Source organism: Notolepis coatsorum, assembly GCF_963971535.1.
Source record: "Notolepis coatsorum genome assembly, chromosome: 6".
Classification (NCBI taxonomy): domain Eukaryota; kingdom Metazoa; phylum Chordata; class Actinopteri; order Aulopiformes; family Paralepididae; genus Notolepis; species Notolepis coatsorum.
Genome location: NC_140170.1, coordinates 37,265,716 through 37,288,454, shown reverse-complemented (window position 1 = coordinate 37,288,454; position 22,739 = coordinate 37,265,716).

Here is a 22,739-nt window from a genome sequence, read left to right as displayed (position 1 = left end):
GCCGCTCTCTCTCTCTATATCAGATTTTCTGTGTACAACATAGATACGGGTGTCGGGTTCACACACACACAACTTGGTCTTGCTATAAACCCTGTTCACAGATGTGTCTGTGGTTAGCATGCATTGAATTAGCTTGCGCTATTCATTAGCATTGCTACTGAAGGTATCATATGGCTATTGTTGTTGTCGTATACAAGGGTTGGGCTTGTGAGGGGGTACCGGATAAACCCCCTCCTTCCCTCTTCTGATTGGTCAGGGGGGTATTGGAATCTTTTTTCATTCGGTCAGGGCCAAGCTATTAGGCGGCTTGGCAAGGATGGGGGGGGGGGAAGGGTTTCCCAGACTCCGCACCTATCACGGGCGGTTGAGTCTTGGGTTTCCCCCCGTCGTAGTAAACGTCACTAGGCACGTTTCTATTGGACGACGGCTTTCGTGAGTTTGACCCGTATGTAGGATCTGTTGTTGTCAAGTTGTCGGGGCAGAGCGTAGGAACTTACTGTTCTACTACGCTCGATATATGTGTAACTTGAGTCGGTTGGTCACATGACTCAATGTTACCGTGACTTTTCAATCTATGGCTCACGTGGGAAGTCTCTCTGGGGAGTTCCGTCTCCCCTCTGTGGTGAGGGTGGCGGGATGTAAAAATGTAAACAATTTTTACCCTCCGCTGCGTCACGTGGGATTCATGTCAGTCTGTGTTTCTTTCTTTTTTAATAAAAAGAGTGGAGAATATGAAGCACGACAACCTTCTTGTCGTTCTCCCAGGCGCCTTGAAGGATCAATGTGGGGTCTGGTTAGACTGTCCATTGATATGTTTTGAGTCCCGACGCATACATAGTGCTGGCTCGGGGTGTTTCTGTTAAGAATCATGCAGGAGGCTAGTACGCCTTGGTTGCTTGTTATTAAAACAGCGTTTTTATAGGGCAACTGGGATGGGGGAGTTTTTCCTCTTCCGAGAGCCTGTTACTGGGTCTCGACGGATTCTCGTTCATATCTGGGGGATGTTAACGGAATAGATCAGAACATAGGTAGAGGGGTCTCACGCCCTTGGGGGTGGGCCACTGAGCGCGGTATAAATAGGACCGTCTGGGTGGCGCCCTCTTTTCATGTTTTAGATCAACACGCATTCCTGCCCCCTCTCCTGGAGTGGGCATGTCGGCGTGGTTAGGGCACGGGTTCTGGTCACGCTGGTCCAGGTCAGTTAACCCGTTGTCTGCCGGGGATGCAGATCTGCTGTTCTGGTACCCTGAGGGACTTGCGCTTTTTTTCAGGGGGAAAAATGCCAGGTTGGCCCGGGTGTCACAGGGTTAGGCGTTATGGAGACCCTTTGTTGGGTACATGTTGTACCTGGCACTATTATAAGGGGCTGGTTCTCCTTCCTTTCGCTCCTCTCTCACGCATGGCGAAGAGGGGGCTGTTGGGGTGGTCTTCTGGACCTCCTCTGGTAACCCTGTGTGCTTCCCGAGCCGCCGGGCCCGGTCCGAAGTAATGTTTCGTCGAAACCGTAGACCTGGGATAACCCTTTTTCTTGAGGGGTTATAGGAACAACCACCATCTGTGTACCGAGAGGGTGGTTGATTCCCTGGTGTGTTGGAGCAGAGTCAACTCCCGGGTTACCCGGTTGAGTGTGCCCCTGCACGTTCATGACGTCTGCCAATCGTGTCAGCCTTCTCTGCCTCGACCCCTCTGGGTGTTTTTTTTTTTATGGAGGCTTTGTCATGGTGCTCAACAACGCCAGCATACGCCCCTTCCGTCGGGAGGGTATCCTCCATTAGGGAGGGTCGGGGGGCTCGGTCCTCCCCGGTCTGATGGTTGTGGGGGGCCTCAGTGGGGTACATTTGTCGAGCTTCAGGCTCCCGCTCAGCTCCTGTAGTGCAGATGACGCTGAGCGGCAGCCAGTATGAAATAGAACGTAAGGTTATGTATATAACCAAGTTCTATGAATACTGGTGACGCTCAGCGTCGGACGCCACTGTGGCCCTTGATCTCGCCTTGTGGTGAAAGTTTGGGAAGGAGGCGAGTAGGTGACCACACACCTGCTTATGAAGGTAAGCGGATAGGGGTGTGGCCAGACGAATGTTGGGATGTAAAGGTACATTGTGGAATTTTTTATTGAGTGCTCGTGCACGAAGTGAAGTGCGTGCAGATGACGCTGAGCATCACCAGTATTCATAGAACTTGGTTATATACATAACCTTACGTTAACGGTAACAAGCTGCCTGGTAAGACTGGTTGGGTAGTTAACGGTAACAAGCTGCCTGGTAAGACTGGTTGGGTAGTTAACTAACTGTGTATGTACGCCACAGGGGTTGGTGTTTGAGGACACGGAGCATCGCTACAGACAGCTGACTCAGGAGTACCAGGCCTTGTAGATAGCCTACACTCTGCTACAGGAGACTGTAGGAGGGAGCTTTGATGCTGAGGAGGAGATGAAGGTAAGATAAGATAAGATACGATAAGATATTATTTAATTGACCCCCTTGGGGAAATTTGGGGCGTCATAGCAGCATGGAGGAGGGGAGATGGGGAGGTATAGGTATGGCAGGGTAATAGAAGAAAGGCATAACTATTGGCAATAAAATGTTATCTGAATATAAAAAATATGAGAAAAGTAAAAAAAAAAAAAACTCCCACAATATCTTAGAGCATTAGAAGGACAATTCAAAGAAGGTTCTCGGACATGTAATAGGTGATTAATAATAATACAGGGAGAAATAGAGAGAGGTGGAGAGGCACAGCACAGAATGGTGAGGTAGAGACCAGAGAAGTGAGCTATAGAGACCAGAGAGGTGCGGTAGAGACCAGAGAGGTGAGGTAGAGACCAGAGGTGAGTTGGAGACCACATCTGCGCCAATCGTGTGACGCCTGTTTCTATCACTGGTTAAGCTTAGGCACTCTTTCGAAGTTGGTTAAGGTTAGAGTTTGTCTTAGAGCAGGGCGATAGAACACCAGCCCTGATTCCAAACTCTAACCTTAACCAACTTCGAAAGAGTCGCCTAAGCTTAACCAGTGATAGAACTAGGCGTTAGGTAGTTTGCAGGCTGTTAGAGGCGGAAATAGGCGCAGAAACAGGCGTCACGCGATTGGCGCAGATGTCACATGACCAGAAACGTCAGTGGCCAATCAGATTGCGCAAACCGAACGCGGAAGTGCATGCCTCCGGTACACGAGGAGGCAGCCTATCACATCTTTTCACCTGCCAGCGCGGACTCTCATTGGCGAGGTGTAACGTGTTCCCACACTACCCCCGCCATTTCCTGTCTCTGCTGTACAGGCGTCCCCCAACCTTTCACAAAAGATGCTTTAGTAGGGGCCATAAGGTTTTTCTGGCGCAATAAACTAACAGTAGATGTATGCAACAATCTCATAGCTGGCTTGGCAAAAGTGTTGCCATTAGTCATAGCAAATAATGGAGGTCAAAGTGGTAAATAGTTGTGTTTTTAATAGAGTTAATTCACCATTATGATGGTTGTAACTGAGGGGTACAATTCCCTGACTGTATTGATAAGTATGGTATCATTAAACCACTACCGCTTTATGTACTTTAATTACTGGCCATACAGTACATGATATATAAATATAATGAACACTTCCCACAATGAACCGGTTCTACACAAAGTTGTCTTTAAGTATTTATTGCAGCAAAAGGTACATAATACTTCTCTATTATACTTTGAATGCACTTGTAAGGCAAAGGAATGTGCGTAGGCAAATCAACAATGAATGTCCATTCTCTGGTTACGCAGGAGGTAATTATACAACCTGAATCTTAGGGAATTATATCTATGGTACACTAGTAATATATAGCGGGAGATACTGGAAGGGTCCCCCTGGTTGTAAGCCAGCAGGGGTAGAGGATCTGTCGGTAGTAGAGAGTCTGGTCAACGATGACCAAGGAGACTCCAAGTACAGGAGACGGTGCAATAGCCTCTTGATCCACAGACGAATACAGCTGTTCTCCGTAGACTGCAGCTCCACAGTGAAGAAAGCTAGCCGGCCTCAGGCTCTCTGAGGCGCCGACTCGACTTGGCTCCTCGCGGGGCAAATCCAACACGCGCAAGCGTCGGCGACTCTCCGCTCCATAAATCACAGGACCAAAGCAAATACACTCCAGCCGCAAAGGGCTATGTAGTCGTCGGGTAGACCAATCCAGTGTACATGTCCACACGGTTCTCGTCTAGGTCTCCTCGGGTGAAAGCGCCATGAAAGCAGCCCAGCCTGGATAAGAACTCTAGCTAATACGAGGAAGCGTTGGTGAGCTCTGGTCACTGTAGAACTTTAGCCGCACGATACACTATACACAAATAGACTATTACTGACTTAATAGAAATATGTCGCACTCGACGGTATAGCGCCAAACTCTGACAATTCAGTTATTAATTCGCACGCGGTCTCAATGCTCTATTCTGGGGCCAAACAGGCCATACTTCACTGCACGTTGTATCGTGGGTGAGGCTTCAACTTATTGGGTAACTCTTGACTTCTGACTAAGTAAGACTAAGTGCTTCTGTATTCACCTGCGCCATATTTATATGCACGGTGAACAAACTAGTGCCAACCTCATTTCTGTCTCGTAGCCCTGGGCAAGGCCGGGCATGTTCAGACATGTCTTGACGGTGACTTTGAACCTGACTCTGGAGGCTGGCTCTGGCGCCTGTGGACCGCTGTCCAATAGGAGAATGAAATATTATGGTCTGGGCTAAAGGGATATTCCGTGTATATGTACAAGGAATATACAAGGGATATCAAGCGATATACAAATACTATGCAATATATATCAATAAATAAATATATATATTCGGTTTAATCTGATCCTTTGTAACAGCCGCCCCCTAATTAGCCCCACCTAATTAGCTAAGCAGAGACAGATTAACCGCACTGTCCACTACTCAATGTCTGTTGTGAGGGGTCGGTCAGTTCACAAAGTCATGGGGTCATGGTCGTCATCGATAGTATCGGGGAGCCTTGGCAGTTCTATTAGCCTCGCCACGGGTCGGGTGTAGATCCGTCCTTGGACGAGCACTTCGGCTGCTCGGACCTTTCCGTCGGCACCGGTGATCACTTTGCTTACGCGGCCAGCCGGCCACATAGCTCGGGGTAGTGACTGGTCGATAATCATGACGACTGTTCCTTCTGTCAAATTGTCTCTCTCTTTCACCCATTTCTGGCGGGTCTGTAGAGACGGTAGATAGTGGAGTAGGAAGCTGTTCCAAAACTTGTCAGCCAATACTTGACTGTACCTCCACATTCTTCGGCCGTTCGCTTCTTCAGGCCTGTACATTGTCTGTGGTAGCGCGGGGTCCAGCCGCCCCATCAAGAGTGTGTTGGGGGTGACTGGGTCGACATCTGCTACATCACTTGAGACGTAACCGAGGGGCTTTGAGTTCAATACTCCCTCGATCTCCGTGAGGACTGTCGTTAGGACTTCTTCCGCCACGGTCTGGGCCCCAAGCACGGCGTACAGGGCTGTCTTTATTGAACGTACTTCTCGTTCCCAAGTTCCACCGAAGTGAGGTGCGTTCGGGGGATTAAACTGGAAGTCAATCTGGGATGGAGCGAGGTGGGTCTTAAGTTCTGGGCCCATAGCTTGGAAGCTCTCTCTCAGCTCTCTTTCTCCGCCTTTGAAGTTTGTCCCGTGATCAGACAATAATATAGACGGTTTGCCTTTCCGCGATGTGAATCTTCGGAAGGCCATAAGGAATGAGTCTGTGCTCATGGTTGGAAGGAGTTCTATATGCATCGCTCGGGTGGTCATGCATTTGAATACAATACCCCACCGCTTCTCGGTTCCTCTTCCTTTCTTTATATACAGCGGGCCGAAACAGTCCATACCGGTGGAGTGAAAAGGCTTGTCGCCGAGTCGGAGGCGACAGGGAGGTAGGTCAGCCATCCGGGGTATACTGGGCTGCGCTCGCCACTTACGACAGTCTAGACAGGTTCGCTGGAAGCGCCGCACTGCTTCTCTCCCTTGCAGTATCCAATAACGACGTCTGATCTCCGCGAAGACTCTCTCTGCCCCGGCGTGATGCACATCCTCGTCGTATTTCTTTATGATTGGGAGCACTTTATGTAGAGTTTATGTTTTTTATTTATGTTAATCATTATATGTATTCGGTGAAGAGAGCGGAGGCTACAACCGGAGGGGGACGAACGAAGAAGAAAGATGACAAAGGTTAAAGGTATAAAAATGATGTCGTTAAACGTTAATGGAATGAATAATCCGATAAAGAGGGGCAAAGTGATGTTGAAATGTAGAAAAAGTGAGATGCAAGTGATTTTTTTGCAGAAGACACATTTGATAGCACAGGAACATGAGAAACTGAAAAGATTTGGATATGAAAATGCATACTATAGTTCCTTTAAACAGACCCTGAGGAGAGGAGTAGCCACGTTAATAAAGAACACAGTAAATTTTGAATTGATCAAAGAAGTAAGAGACAAGGAGGGGAGATTTGTTCTGGTGAAGGGGAAAATGGAGGGTCAAATGGTTACGTTAGTGAATGTTTATGCACCCCCAGAGAGTGAGAGGGATTTATATGAGTCCATTTTTGATATGATAGTGATGGAACAAGAAGGGATATTGATATGCGCGGGAGATTTTAATGTGGTATTGAATCACGACTTAGACACCACGAGTACTAGGAAAGCGCGGCCGCAAATCAGCAGATATATGAATATTCAAATGACGGAAATGGGAATTACAGACGTTTGGAGGGGGATGCACGCCATGGACAGGGAATACACATTACTCACACCCACACGTGACATATGCGAGAATATACTATTTTTTGATGACGACGGGGGACAGTTACAGGGTACGGGAGAGCAGAATAGGAGTAGCGGACATATCGGATCACAGTGCCATATATCTGACAGTAGATCTGGAGGGAAGACGGAGGAACACGATCTGGAGACTAAATATAGGAATACTAAATAACAAGGGGGTGGTGAGTCAGATCAAGGAGGAGGAGGTATAAGGAGGAAAATGACAACGGGGAGGTCGACCCGAACACTCTATGGGACACACTGAAGGTGGTGATAAGGGGGAAATTGATGGAGAAAACAGCAATGCTGAAGAAAGCCAGAACGGAGACATATCACAATCTGATAGGGAAGCTGAAGGATCTAGAGGGGAGACACCAGATATCAAAAGAACAGGAAACGCTCTGAGAAATCAAAGAAGTAAAGGCCAGGATAAATAGGGAATTATTGACGGAAATAGAAAAGAAAGCGAGGTTTATGAAACAAACGTACTATGAAGGGGGACCAAAAGCGACCAGACTGTTGGCTAGGAGAATCAGGACGCAACAGAAGTTAAACACGATACACACAATATGAGATACAAAGACTAATGAAATATTGAGGGACCCAGCTGAAATAGAGAGGACATTTAGAGAATACTATGAGAAACTATACACACAGCCAAAGGCAGCGGGAGAAGAGGAAATAGAAGCTTATCTGGAGAAGCTAGAGTTACCATCGATAGGGAAAAAACAGAATGAAGAATTAAATAAAATAATTACGGAACGGGAACTGGAAGAGGCAATTAGTAGAGCTAAAAACAACAAATCTCCGGGGAGCGACGGATTCCCATCGGAATTCTACAAGACATTTAGAACAGAATTAGCACCCATGTTAGGGGCGGCATTCAGACACACAATGGAAGAGGGCAAAATGCCCCCCCTCGTGGAAGGAAGCCGTAATCACCACGATACCGAAGGAAGGGAAGGATAGAGAATTATGTAGTAGTTTCAGACCTGTGTCCATACTCAACGTGGATTACAAGATGTATACATCAATAATATCAAAGAGATTCGAGACGTTTATGCCGGACATTATAGATGAAGATCAAACTGGATTCATTAAAGGGAGACAGACACAGGACAACGTGAGAAAGACATTACACATAGTGGAGGAGATACAAAAACAAGCTACGGGCTGTCTTAAATACTTCGAAGCTTCGAAGCTTCGTTCAATGGCACAAGCTTCGAACATAAAAAAAAAAAGTTAAAAAAGAAAAAAAAGACGCACTTCTTCAACCATTATCTGAAATAAAATAAAATAAATAAAATAAAAATAATCTAACCCTAACTAACCTTACTGTCATGCACTTGTCCTAATAAACTAACCTACACTGTAACACGCAACACTTTGATGAATATTGTTACTCAGCTGATAGAGTTGTATCCTTCCTGATGACCTGTCGTACAGAACTTGTAAGTCGCTTTGGATAAAATGACTAAATGTAAATGTGAGTGTAAATGCCTTGTAGAATTCCACACATAAGAAAGAAAGATACTGGGATGAATAAACAAAATAGGAAATAAAATGTAGAAATGCATGCAATACATAAATAAATATGAATCTCCATATATGAAATAGAACATTTAGATAAGGTGCTACTGAGATGTTTTGGTGAGTTCTTTGTTTTTTTGTGGAAGTAGCCCTTCTTAAAAATGCATGAACATTCACTGATAATTGGTCTGTAGTGGAGTCTACAAGGTCTACATTGTAGAATCCGAACCTTGTAGACTGACATAATTCTGTGCATAGTTTAGTCTACATAGGCCATATTTCAAATAATCAAAATCTTACTTCATTCATCTTAAACATTCTTGATTTGGGGGATTGGTAGTTCCCATGAAATCTGAAGTTGTTCAAACGACAACAGCGATCCACCTTAAATTAAATCACACAGCCGTGTTGGCTGCGTCACAGTCACGAAAGGGGCTACTTAATTCATTAATCCAATCCACTTTATTTATAGAGCACATTTAAAAACAACAAAGTTTACCAAAGTGCTGTACAAGTCCCACAACATAAGATAAAAAAAAAAGAATTATTATAATTATTTTTATTTTTTTTTTTTCTCGAAGCTTCGAATTAAAATCGAAGCTCGGCCCCGAAGCTTCGATTGCCAAAAGAAAATTCGAAGGTCAGCCCTAGTGGTAGTGCGGTACTGATTAGCCTAGATGCAGAAAAGGCATTCGACAGTGTGAGTTGGACATTTTTATATAAAGCATTGATGAGGTTCGGACTAAACGGGAGGGCAATGAAGATGATCAAGGCACTATATCAAGAACCGACAGCGAGAGTTAAGGTGAATGGCAGCCTGACGGATAGAATCAGATTAGAGAGGGCTACCAGACAGGGATGTTGTCTCTCACCAACGCTCTTCGCCGTTTTCATAGAACCACTGGCACAACTGATCAGACAGACCGAGGACATAAAGGGAGTAAGGATAAAGGGAACGGAATATAAACTAGGCCTATTTGCGGACGACGTGATAGTATACATGAGGCAGCCAGACAAGAGCTTCCCGGCACTGATGGATCTACTGAAGGAATATGGCCACTACTCAGGATACAAACTAAACGTGACAAAGACACAGACCTTAGCATGGAACTATACCCCAACGACAGAAATTAGGGAGGAGTACGGGATAAGATGGGGCATGGACAAGATTAAATACCTAGGGGTGAACATCACGAGAGGAGTGGGGAAACTGTTTGAAGCGAACTATACACAGATAAATCAGAACATCAAGAGAGACTTAGAGAGATGGACAGTAATGCCCTTGGACTTCAATTCAAGAATAGAGGTCATTAAGATGAACATACTATCAAGGTTACTGTACCTGTTCCAGTCACTGCCGATACAAATACCACAGAATCAATTCAGGGAGTGGGACAGACTGATATCGAGGTTCATATGGGCGGGGAGAAGACCACGGGTCAGATATAAAACACTACAACTACCAAAGGAAGAGGGAGGGATGGCAGTACCCAGCCTACAAGATTATTATTATGCAGCACAACTGAGAGCAGTGACGTGCTGGTGTTTAACGACAGATATGAGGCAAGATGGAAAGACATTGAAAAAGAAGGGGAGGGATACAAGGTACAAGCTCTGGTGGGAGATAGGGAACTATTCAAAGAAAAAGAGGGACTGTTAGATCCAATCACCAAATGCACCTTGACCATATGGAACAGAGTAGTAAAGACACACAAATTGGAGAAGCAGTCAGGGGTTCTGAGATGGGTAGCACATGACAAGAGATTCAAACCAGGGAGGTTGGACCATGGATTCAGAAGGTGGGAGAGGGAGGGGGGCAACAGCGATATGCAAAATGATAGAGAAGGGGGAAATGCAGACACTACAAAAATGTAAGGAGAAATTTGGACTAGAAAACAGGGACCACTTCAGATATCTACAGGTTAGAGACTACTACAACAAAGAAATAAGGGGGGCCAAAGACGAAGAACAGAATGAAATAATCAAGATGATAGTATGGGCATACGAAGGGGGGCAAGGAAGAGTAATATCAGCACTATACCGGGCTATAATGAACAGCAAGGGACACACGACCGATTACATAAGGGAGAAATGGGAGAGAGAACTAGAGATAGGAATAACAGAGAAGGAATGGGGTAACATATGCGAGGTGCAACATTCAACAACAGGATCGAGGATATGGAAAGAGTTTGGATGGAAAAACATAATCAGAGTTGAAGGGAAAATATGCACCAACACAAAGGGCATGCTGGAGGATGTGTGGGAAGGAGGGGGCAAATCACACACACATATTCTGGGGATGTCAGAAGCTGAAGGGGTATTGGGAGGAGATAGGGGAGGCAATGATCAGAATATTAGGATACGGGTTACCACAAACGGGACTGGTGCTTTACTTAGGGGACCTGACACACGAGGGAATACAAGGGGGGGACAAGTATTTAATAAAGATAATGTTGATATCGGCCAGAAAAGCAATAACGAGACTGTGGTACAAAGAAGACCCACCGACAATAGCACAATGGGTAGGAATAGTAGAGGAGATACAGGATATGGAGAGGATAATGCACATGCTGAGGCTACAGGAAGAGAAATTTGGGGAAAGATGGGGAAAGTGGGAGGATTATAAAGGGAACGAAAACGACATCACAGAGGAAGGAACAAATGAAACACAAGAGGGCGAAGGGTAAAGGAGGAAAAAGGTTCAAGGAGGGTCTCTGAACCCATGTCACACACTTAATGTTTTCTATTTTCATTTTTGTTTAAGGTACGACAACTGTTTTATGTTTTTACATTTTATTATTTATGTATGTGGACATTTTGCTTAAGTCAGTGTGTTTTTTTTTTCTTTTCATTTTTGAGTATTAAAATGTTTATTGTTTTTGTCTTTATCGTCTATGTCTGTTGAATAGTACTGTAGATGTCATTGTATATGTTGTGATGTATGTCTATAAATGTTTAATAAAAATTTAAGTTTAAAAAGAAAAAAAAGTACCGAACCGTTCGTTAAGCAGTATCGATAAGAGTAGTAGTATCGATAAAATCCTAATGATACCCATCCCTAGGGATGAGAGAGAGAGCGAGAGAGAACAAGCAAGAGAGAGGAGAGATGCGTCACAGACACACACGCAGTCAAGTTTGTGTCCCCGACGAGGGAGAGATGGCGCACACATATTACACACACTTCTGCAGTCCCTCCCACCATCGCTCTCTATCTCTCTCCCTCCCTCTCCTCGCTAGTTCTCTGCCTGTAAAACCCTGTTTGAGAAAGTGTCGGGTTACACTATGCCTACGTCCCCGACACACACGCAGTCAACAAGGGATGAATCCATGCCTACTGCGGCCTCGGCTGGTGGAGGCTCAGGGAGGCCTTGCCACCTACTGGACTCCTGTTGGGCCACCGAATGCTCCCCTCCCCACATGGTGCCAGTAAAAATAAATGGAAAGGATGCAGGAGCACTGGTGGATTCAGGTAGTTCAGTCTCACTGGTCCAACCCCATCTCCTTGACCAGCTGGAACCTGATGAGTCGATACCTGTGTCCTGTGTTCATGGGTATACCAGGGAATATCCTGTGGGTAAGGTTCAGCTCACCACACCTCAGGGTACCTGTGAACTGAAGGTGGGAGTGGTTCCCTGTCTCCCCGTCCCTGGTTGGCCGAGACTGCCCCCTCTATGAGAAACTATACCGGAGGAAAAAGGTGAGCGAGAGAACTCAATATACTCGATGTAATGTAACCTCAAAACCGTCAAAAAAGATGTTTGCTAGTGGTGCCCAAACAGTATGTGTCCACAGTTTTACACCTGGCCCACAGCCATGTCCTCGGGGCCCATCTGGGGGTCGAGAAGACCAGAGACCATATCAGGGGACGGTTCTATTGGCCAGGAGTGGTAAGAGCGGTAACAGACTACTGTCGCACATGCCCAGAATGTCAAAAGATGGCACCAAAACCCCACTTCAAAAATCCACTGATACCATTGCCGATTATTGAGGTGCCCTTTGATAGGATTGCCATGGACCTAGTGGGACCGCTAGTGAAATCTGCAAGGGGACACCAATATATCCTTGTTGTCCTTGACTATGCCACCAGGTATCCTGAGGCCATTCCTCTCCGGAACATGACAACGAAGGGCATTGCACGGGAGCTGCTCCAGATGTTCAGCAGAGTTGGGATACCCGGAGAGATACTTACGGACCAAGGGACCCCCTTTATGTCTAGGATCATGAAGGACATGTGTCGGCTCCTCAAGGTAAAACAAATTAGAACTTCAGTATACCACCCACAAACGGATGGTTTGGTCGAAAGATTTAACAAGACCCTGAAGTCCATGCTCCGGAAAGTGGTTGATAAGGATGGCAGGGACTGGGATCAGTTGCTGCCTTACCTCATGTTTTCCATTAGAGAAGTACCACAGGCATCTACAGGATTCTCACCATTTGAACTCCTGTATGGAAGGCAACCAAGGGGCCTACTTGATGTGGCTAGAGAGGCCTGGGAGGAGCAGCCCAGCCCACATCGCAGCCTGGTGGAACATGTGGAGGTGATGCAGGATCGCATGAAGGTACTGTGGCCAATGGTAAGGGAACATATGTCACAAGCCCAGGAAGCCCAAAGACGGGTCTATAACAGGGGTGCACAGCCACGTGAGTTCCAACCTGGGGACAAAGTGTTGGTACTGGTACCCACCACTGACCACAAGTTTCTGGCCTCCTGGCACGGACCATATGAGGTGGCCGAAAGGGTAGGCCCAGTTAACTACAAAGTGCGCCAGCCAGGACGCCGAAAGCCTATTCAAATCTATCATGTCAACCTGCTTAAGATGTGGTATGCCAGAGATGTGCTGGTATCTTGTGTTTCTCCTTGTGTCTTCCCTTACTCCTCACCAAGGGATGAAGGTGACGTATGGGCCAGGGCTCTCAAAAATGCAGCTGCAGCAGATGAAGGAATTGGTGCAGAGAGCCTCAGGTGTGTTCTCCAGTGTACCAGGCCAGACCACCCTGGTGGAACACCACATCCAGACAGAGCCGGGTCGGAAGGTGAAAATGCGGCCTTACAGAACCCCAGAAGCCACGAGGGTCATCATTGAAGAAGAGGTCAAGAAGATGCTGACACTGGGCGTCATAGAGGAGTCCTATAGTGAATGGGCTAGCCCGATCGTCCTGGTCCCTAAGCCAGACAACACAAAAAGGTTCTGTAATGATTTTCGGAAGCTTAATGAAATATCTAAATTTGATGCCTATCCCATGCCTAGGGTTGACGAGCTGATTGACCGGCTGGGGGAGGCCCGGTACATCAGCACCCTGGATCTAACCAAGGGGTATTGGCAGGTGCCTCTAGCAGCTGACTCCAGGGAGAAGACTGCGTTTGCTACCCCCACAGGGCTGTACCAATACACTGTGTTGCCCTTTGGCCTGCATGGAGCCCCAGCCACCTTCCAAAGGCTAATGGACAAAGTGTTGAGACCTCACCGTGAGTATGCAGCTGCATATCTGGATGATGTGGTAATCCACAGTGAGGACTGGGAGAGCCACTTGGACAGGCTTGCCGCGGTATTGGAGGCTCTCCGCAAAGCAGGTTTAACAGCCAATCCAAAGAAGTGCAAGCTTGGTTTGGAGGAGGCTGAATACCTGGGTTTCACAATCGGACGAGGAAACGTGAAACCACAGGAGCGTAAGGTTCAGTCTATTGAAGAGTGGCCCCGACCAGCAACTAAGAGACAGGTAAAGACATTCCTGGGACTTACCTCCTATTACTCTCATTTCATCCCTAACTACTCCTCTATAGCTGCTCCCCTCACAGACCTAACCAAAGCCACCAAGCCCCTCATGGTGGAATGGACGGAAGGGGCAGAGAAGGCGTTCCAGGGTCTCAGAGAGGCACTTTGTGCACGGCCCGTTCTGGTCACCCCGGATTTCACACAGGAGATGATCGTGCAAACGGATGCGTCAGAGGTCGGAGTAGGAGCCGTACTCTCTCAAGAGATACGAGGTGAGGAACATCCAGTACTCTACATCAGTAGGAAGCTGAACCAAAGGGAGCAAGGATATGCTACGGTAGAGATGGAAGGACTGGCTATCAAGTGGGCACTGGAGCATCTCAGATATTATCTGGTGGGCCGACATTTCTCTCTCGTAACTGACCATGCACCCCTAGTCTGGATGTCCAAAAAGAAGGAGACTAATGCTCGAGTCGGTAGATGGTTTCTTTCCTTGCAAGAGTTTGACTTCTCTGTGATCCACAGGTCGGGAGCCAAACACGGGAACGCAGACGCCCTGTCCCGGAGGGATGCCCTCTGGACCTTATTTGCCTCTCCCAAGCAGGGACTGAAGGGGGGGGGGGGTATGTAAGGGGCTGAGGGGAATGGTGATCAATGGATGCTATGTTCTTGCCTGTTGGCTCCCCCCAATGGAAAGAAGAAGACTGACAGCTGCACACATGCAGACACACACACAGCTGTCTTTCAATTAGCAATCAGCATGCCACTCAAAGAGGACAGACCAAGAACATCAGAGGGTGTCTTGGAATGGAGAGTGGGAGAGCTGTGGGGAGACAACCAAACCGTGAGTTAAACAGCCGGTAAGCCGGACAGCGGCCCGGCCTAGTTAAAGACTGGACTATAGCAAAGACAATTCGGTGCTTCACTGGGAGCCAGTATGATTTTTGTTTGTTTCTTAATTTTCTGTTTTGTTTAAATAAATGCCCCTGGCCATTGTCCAGCGGGGAGCTAAAGCTGTTTGACTGTGTGTTTGATTATTTGTACAACCATATTGCACCTTCCACCTACCCCTGTCTGCTACCTTTGTTACAATACATACTAATATACTATCAATACTACTATTGAATATACATAAACTATTCATTTCATTTACACTATACATTTCGTCAAACCAGCATGTCATGTCTCCTTTAACTGTGGGTGAAAGCGGTCCGAGAACTACAATGCCTGGCAATGTTTACTTCTGCATCTCACGCAACACACACAAGCCACCGGTCGTTTCAGACACAAACCCACACACAACGGACAAGATAGCAGTTCTCATTCATAAGAGCACACCAAAGTTCCACCACATGAATCTCACCGTGACAAATCAGCAGAGCCACAGAGGCACTAGATCAGCCGTGCATCAGCAAAGTACGCTAGCCTAGCCACAAGCTAGCGGCAACATTCATTCATTCACCACTAACACAGTGCACATGCAAATATTATCTGCAGGCTGCATTAGCAGCCAGCAGCCAACGTGATACATTACATTGTGTTTATATGTGACATAGCCAAGTTAACAACGTTTCAATCCCTTAATCAAGTCTCTAAACAATTCGGCTGGCTAACGTTAGCTATCAGCAAAGTACGCTAGCCTAGCCACAAGCTAGCGGCAACATTCATTCATTTACACTAACACAGTGCACATGCAAATATTATCTGCAGGCTGCATTAGCAGCCAGCAGCCAACGTGATACATTACATTGTGTTTATATGTGACATAGCCAAGTTAACAACGTTTCAATCCCTTAATCAAGTCTCTAAACAATTCGGCTGGCTAACGTTAGCTATCAGCAAAGTACGCTAGCCTAGCCACAAGCTAGCGGCAACATTCATTCATTTACACTAACACAGTGCACATGCAAATATTATCTGCAGGCTGCATTAGCAGCCAGCAGCCAACGTGATACATTACATTGTGTTTATATGTGACATAGCCAAGTGACATAGCCAAGTTAACAACGTTTCAATCCCTTAATCAAGTCTCTAAACAATTCGGCTGGCTAACGTTAGCTATCAGCAAAGTACGCTAGCCTAGCCACAAGCTAGCGGCAACATTCATTAATTTACACTAACACAGTGCACATGCAAATATTATCTGCAGGCTGCATTAGCAGCCAGCAGCCAACGTGATACATTACATTGTGTTTATATGTGACATAGCCAAGTTAACAACGTTTCAATCCCTTAATCAAGTCTACTACAAGTATTGTTCTCTAAACAGTTAGCTAACGTTAGCATCCATGCTAAGCAGGCTTTCGTTTTACAAACACTACCACTTACTTTTTTCTGATCCAGGTGCATAAGTCCACTTCTTCATGTTGCTCAGTTGCTGGTTTATACTTCGGTCCTAATGTTGGTGCAAAGTTTAATTTAGCCTACTGTGTTACAGCCAGTGTTGTGCTAGTTACTGAAAAATAGTAACTCAGTTACTTTACTAGTTACTTCATTTCAAAGTAACTTCGTTACTGTACTAGTTACTTACACCCAAAAGTAATGAGTTACTGTGAAAAGTAACTATTTAGTTATTTAAAAAAAAATAAAAAATAAAAATTGCTCAAGTCCCATGCCCCATATACTCAAAATCGGTTGATCAACTTGACAGTTTCCATTCACATCACCGAACTCTGCTAAGCAATGTGGTCTAGAGCGTTTCATTATATATTCCCTCCCCGCTGTATGTATATTTCTCTCCCACCCACCCACCCCCTCCTAATGTACAGTCCCCTCCCCATCATATGTATATACTCTGTCAGGATCTAGGGGTAACAGTACTGTATATTTGAATACCGCTTATGTCACAAATGTATCAGTACTAAATACCTATATGTCCCTATGCCATAAATGTCATGTATGTTGTGTATGTCATAAATGTCTATATGAATTGAAAATGGGGGACCCTGATGTAAACAAGACAAAAGTCTTTCTCTGGTCTGCATCCCCTTAACAATTGTATGTATTGAGCCGTACTGTATTGTACCCATTCTGCAATCTGTTAAATAAAGTTTTCATTCATTCATTCATCCATTCATTAATTCATTCATAACCATCTTGCAGCGTTGTTTAAGATATCAATCAAAGCATTGCAACGTTAGAATAGTTAGGATATCAATTGTGCATGAAAGGACTATATTTATATTGTTTGATTAGTATTATGAGATTCCCTGGCAGATTTCGTACAGTCAAAATCCGTTGATCTTGAGTTTCAGTGAACACATTGCACTCACCGTCACCAGTCTGCGGTGGTCGAGATGTAACGTTAGTCCAGTTGACTCCAGCAGCCCTTCAAACATGTTCTTTATCTCGTTTCCATGTTGTATATTAATTATCTCTCCAAGTAGTTGCTAAATGGTTTGTTAGTTCGTTATTATTACTGCGTTCTTATTATGTAGATTCATAGCGAGCGTCCTCTTGTTGTTTACTGTAGAGAGCGTCTATTTCTTTCAGAACGTCAGTGGCCAATCAGAAGTGCGAAAACCAGAATGAGGCTACGGAAAGAAATAATAATAATAATAATACTTCGTTTTATATAGCGCCTTTCAGTCTACAGTAAACAAAACAAACGCAGGCGAAATAAGGACGCTCGCTATGAATCTACATAAAAAGAACGCAGTAACGAACTAACAAACCATTCAGTAACGTAAGTAGCGTTACTGAATTTCAAAAGTAATGCGTTAGAGTACTAGTTGCGGCAAAAAGTAACTTCGTTTCTGTAACGCGTTACTTTGTAACGCGTTAGTCCCAACACTGGTTACAGCTGTACTGTAGTCCAAGATGGCACGTTCACGTCAACTACAACTACACTAGTCTTCAACTGAGATAAAAAAAAAAAAGATATATCATCCAAGTAAACGATGCAGTGCACAACAATAAGTGAACAAGTGAATAAAGATCTTAAAATATGAATGATTATATTAGGCAAATTAATGTTCTTCAGGCAAATTGCACACATGAGATGATGGAACACAACTTTGACTAGAACACTGAAGCCAGTCCAGCAGCTGCAGTTCTGCAGGTTTTTTTGCCAGGCAGACTCTGATTGGATTTCAAAGGCTGCCAATCATTCATCCTCCGTGTATTATTGGATTGTCAAGGCTGTCAATCATTCAATCCTCCATTCAATGGCAAGAGTTTAACTGCACAGACCGTGCTTAGATGAAGTTAATAGCCTATTTTGATTGGCTATTATTTATTATTTATTTAACATTGAGTCAACCTGTGAAGTTATTCTGCACGAATATTACTGCAGTCATTACTGCAGTGCAGGCCTGCTCAGAGCTGGCAATCTTGGAAATTTTTGAAGAAAAAAAAATTCACTGGCATTTATTTTACAGAGGAAAACTTTTATAATAATAAAAAATAATAATAATTAAATATATATGTAAATTAATAATAATTATGAATTATGAGTGAATTTGTGTTTCACGTGTTGTCATAGAGAAACCTCCACTGGGTTACACTGCACTATAACCATAGAGGGGGTGTTACTGCAGATCAATGCTATGTCGACGTCACAGAAACCGTCAAATCAGAACAGTTTAGTTGAGTGAGGGAAGATCTTGTGAACTCGAGACTATCGAGTCAATATGGTAATTAGAGACACAGACCCATTGATACTAACCTGTATTACTATAAAACCATGCTAAACACAGAAAAAAGGCATTTATAATGCATGTCCCCTTTTAAGTGAGGCGAAATCAGCTCTATTTTTATGATGCTGAGTCAACACTAGTAGTCGTTAAAGAGAAAATCCATAGATAACAATGGGCCCTCCCAAGACTCTGTCTAAAGACCATTACAGGTATTAAATCAAATTAACCATAAAGATAAATGGCTTAATCTCTGCACAGATGCTTCGTCAGTATCTTTTGTTTAAAAACATTTTGCAACTACTCACAGAGCAGGGAACTTATGCTGATTAATCGGTCGTCCCCATCCCAGCTCTCGATGGGTCGCAATGGAGCAGCAGCCAGGAACGTATAGAGATGTGCATGCGATAAACAAACATGGCGTGTTGCGGCCTTTCCCCCCACGTGAACGATCGTCCATCTTGTGTCTCTGCATGGCGGCAAGGTTCATTAATTCATCAGTATAGGGAGACCTGAGAGATAGATGGTTTAGATTAGGCGCTCCGCCATCTCTCTCTCTCTCCGCTGCTCCCCTGACACTCTCCTGTACGTCTCCGCTAACTCCCCCTCCCTCTCTCTCTTCACTGCGATTACTGAACTTTCAAATTGAGTCAGCCGTCTCTTAATTAGATCCCCCCTCTCACTGTATTTCTAATACGTGACTAATTAGACAGAGACAAACACGCAGTGAGACGCGTCCTGCTCCTGAACCACCAAGGGTGAAACTGAGGATTTATTAAACAGTCGGTGGGGTCAGTCAGCAGACTTCTGACATCCGATATGCGAGAGAGGAAAGACACGAGCTGGCTAGCTTCCTTTGTAGCTCGGCTCTTTCAAGCTTGTGAGAAAAACAAAACAATATTTTCCCCACACAGATCTAATTAAATCTTCCCATTATAGCCACAAGAAATCACAATTGACACATGACACCTGTGGTTGTTTTAATGTAATTTGATAGTCACATGTTCAATCAAGAACCAACAAAGATTGAATTAGCTTTAATTAATTCATGAAAAATATACAATAATGAACCATATTGGGTATGTTGAAAATAAACAAATAAATGTAGGGTTGTTCAATTATTTCACTCGACATTTTTACTGTGAATTCCTTTTGACATTTTTCGACAATGTCACTAACTAGCTCACCCGCTCACTCACTTATTCACTCACGGGTAGCCACTCTGCCCCTAATGGCAGCTCAAAGGCATGGCACTTCATTCATTCAAACCTTTATTTATTCTCAAAGGACAATTGAGGTCACCCTCATTTTCAATGTCGTCGAGACTTAGACATTTCAATGCATACATGCGAGAATGCTTTGCATCTATGACACTGTGCATCCTTGTTTTTGTGTATGAATGTGTCAAATACGATTTTGGACTTCTCAGATGTCACATTTCAGTCCTCTCAACATCTCTATGCTGTGACCGACCTTTAACCCACAAGGGATTTGGATTGGCCAGGTTCTACTGCGTCCGTCTCCATGAACCTAGAAACAATACACTTCAAACAACGGATGGAATATGTAGAATTTCAAACCGTTATTTCAACTCATAGAAAGCTGAGGTTTCCCTCATTCACAGCAACAACTATTTTACAAACAGAAAAGAGAAATAAACAAACAAGTCACATACATCTAACACTAAATATATTGGTTAAAACAGGTGACACACATTGATCGGAAATCATACTCTTAAATTCTGTAAATGTTGGAAGAACCTCCAACTTTAGAGTGAGTTGGAGGTCATTCTAAGTGTTGGGAGCATCAATTGAAAAAGCTGATATTCCAAGTTCAGAGCTCATGCTCGAGGGACTATAGGTCGAATAGGTACCAAAATTCCATTGAGATACAAGATTTAAAGAGAGAGCTTAAAAATAAGCAAATACCAATGATTGCTGCGCCTGTCAGAAAGAGAAGGCCAACCTACCTTATCATAAAGGACACAATGGGGAGTATCATATCTGTTCCCAGTGATGAATCTGAGGACAGAGTGATAGACAGAGTCCAGAGGTTTGAGGGTTGGGTACGTTCCCTCAGATGCTTATTCGTTCACACGTAAAGATGGCGAATGTCATCATCCCTGAGTTAAAACGCTGATAGCCAAGGAGTGATCCCTAACCATCCAATTAGTATTCCTCTCCAAGCTCATCAAGGCCAATTAATCATAAAGCCTGGAAGGAAAACAGTGATACACAGCGGGGCCTCTGCAATAGCATGTGATATGGCCCCCATGCGCTCCTAGTAAAAGTAGCAGTGGCACAGAAAATGCAGGGTCAATGAAGCTTGTTAAGCTTCAGGTTCCCCAGACTCAAGAATCCCCTCCACCATAGGATAATCAGTACCATTAGAGCTCCTATCATACCTCCCTCCACCCCACCCATAGGATAATCAGTACCATTAGAGCTCCTATCATACCTCCCTCCACCCCACCCATAGGATAATCAGTACCATTAGAGCTCCTATCATACCTCCCTCCACCCCACTCATAGGATAATCAGTACCATTACAGCTCATATCATACCTCCCTCCACCTCACCCATAGGATAATCAGTACTGTAACTGAGGGGTTACAAAACCCTGACTGTATTAAAGATTGTGATAGATTAAACCACTACTAAATATTATTATTACTTGCCAGACAGTACAGTTAAATATGGCAGACACTCAATAGACGGCACGGTGACAAAGAGATAACGTTTACAGTATTTTATTAGCAATGTCAAATGTACAACTGAGAATTAGTACGTTGCTCTTTTATGGCGAATGATAGTAGAATGTCAAAGTATCAAAGTCAGTGGGAATGAATAATTCCTAGGCTAATAATACTAGACCGGAACGCTGCATGGAGTGAGATGGCGATACGGGGCAAACGAGGGGTATAGCTGGAGACTGGTGATTTCCCCCACGGAGTGGTAAGCTCCAGAGGAATTGAAGAATAGTCGGATACTCCTGCTGGTCACTGAAGAAAGGGGGTCTCATACGGATCCAGTCCTTGTAATCCAAGTGCTCAATAGCAGGGTAATAGCTCTTAATCCAATGCCCGACGGCAGTGATGATAGCTAGCTAGCTTCGTCCTCGAAGCTAGCCCGATGCAGATCTTCAGGTGTAGTTAAATCCAAACGACAATGGTATTAACGATGCTCTTCTCCACGTTACTACGTTTACACAATTCACTATAATCCACCAACAATGGTTCTACAATATCAAGGTCGTATCTAAGGAGCTACTAGTTATCCGTAACGATACACCGCGGGTAGGTTCCACTGCTCACATGTCCAAATCGTTCTGCTGTTAGGTTCACCTCGTGTTCTGATACTAATTACGTTAAGTCCACACACACTTGCTAAGGTTCACACTAGTTACTGGGTTCACTTCGCACTTCACTTCATGAACGTTACTGCTGCACACGAACTTCGAACGAACTGCTGCTGCTTGTGCCTTCCACAATATATACTCAGAGTCATTTCTAGGGCGCAACCGAATCTCTTGTCCGGAATCAATGTGCTGGCCAAGGGCATGTCTCAACTTGTCCGGACTCGTCTTTGAACTTGTCTGGGGGGCGCGACTGTTGGCGCCGTCAATGCCAAGGGCGTTGTCCAATGAGGAAAGCGAATAATGTTATGATTCAAACGGAGGCTTAAAGGTATATAGCTTATATATATAAATAATATACAAGTTATATAAAATAATAAAACGTATATTCTCAGTGTTAATCTGGCCCTTCAGAACAAGTACCATTAGAGCTCCTATCATACCTCCCTCCACCCCACCCATAGGATAATCAGTACCATTACAGCTCATATCATACCTCCCTCCACCTCACCCATAGGATAATCAGTACCATTAGAGCTCCTATCATACCTCCCTCCACCCCACCCATAGGATAATCAGTACCATTACAGCTCATATCATACCTCCCTCCACCTCACCCATAGGATAATCAGTACCATTAGAGCTCCTATCATACCTCCCTCCACCCCACCCATAGGATAATCAGTACCATTAGAGCTCCTATCATACCTCCCTCCACCCCACCCATAGGATAATCAGTACC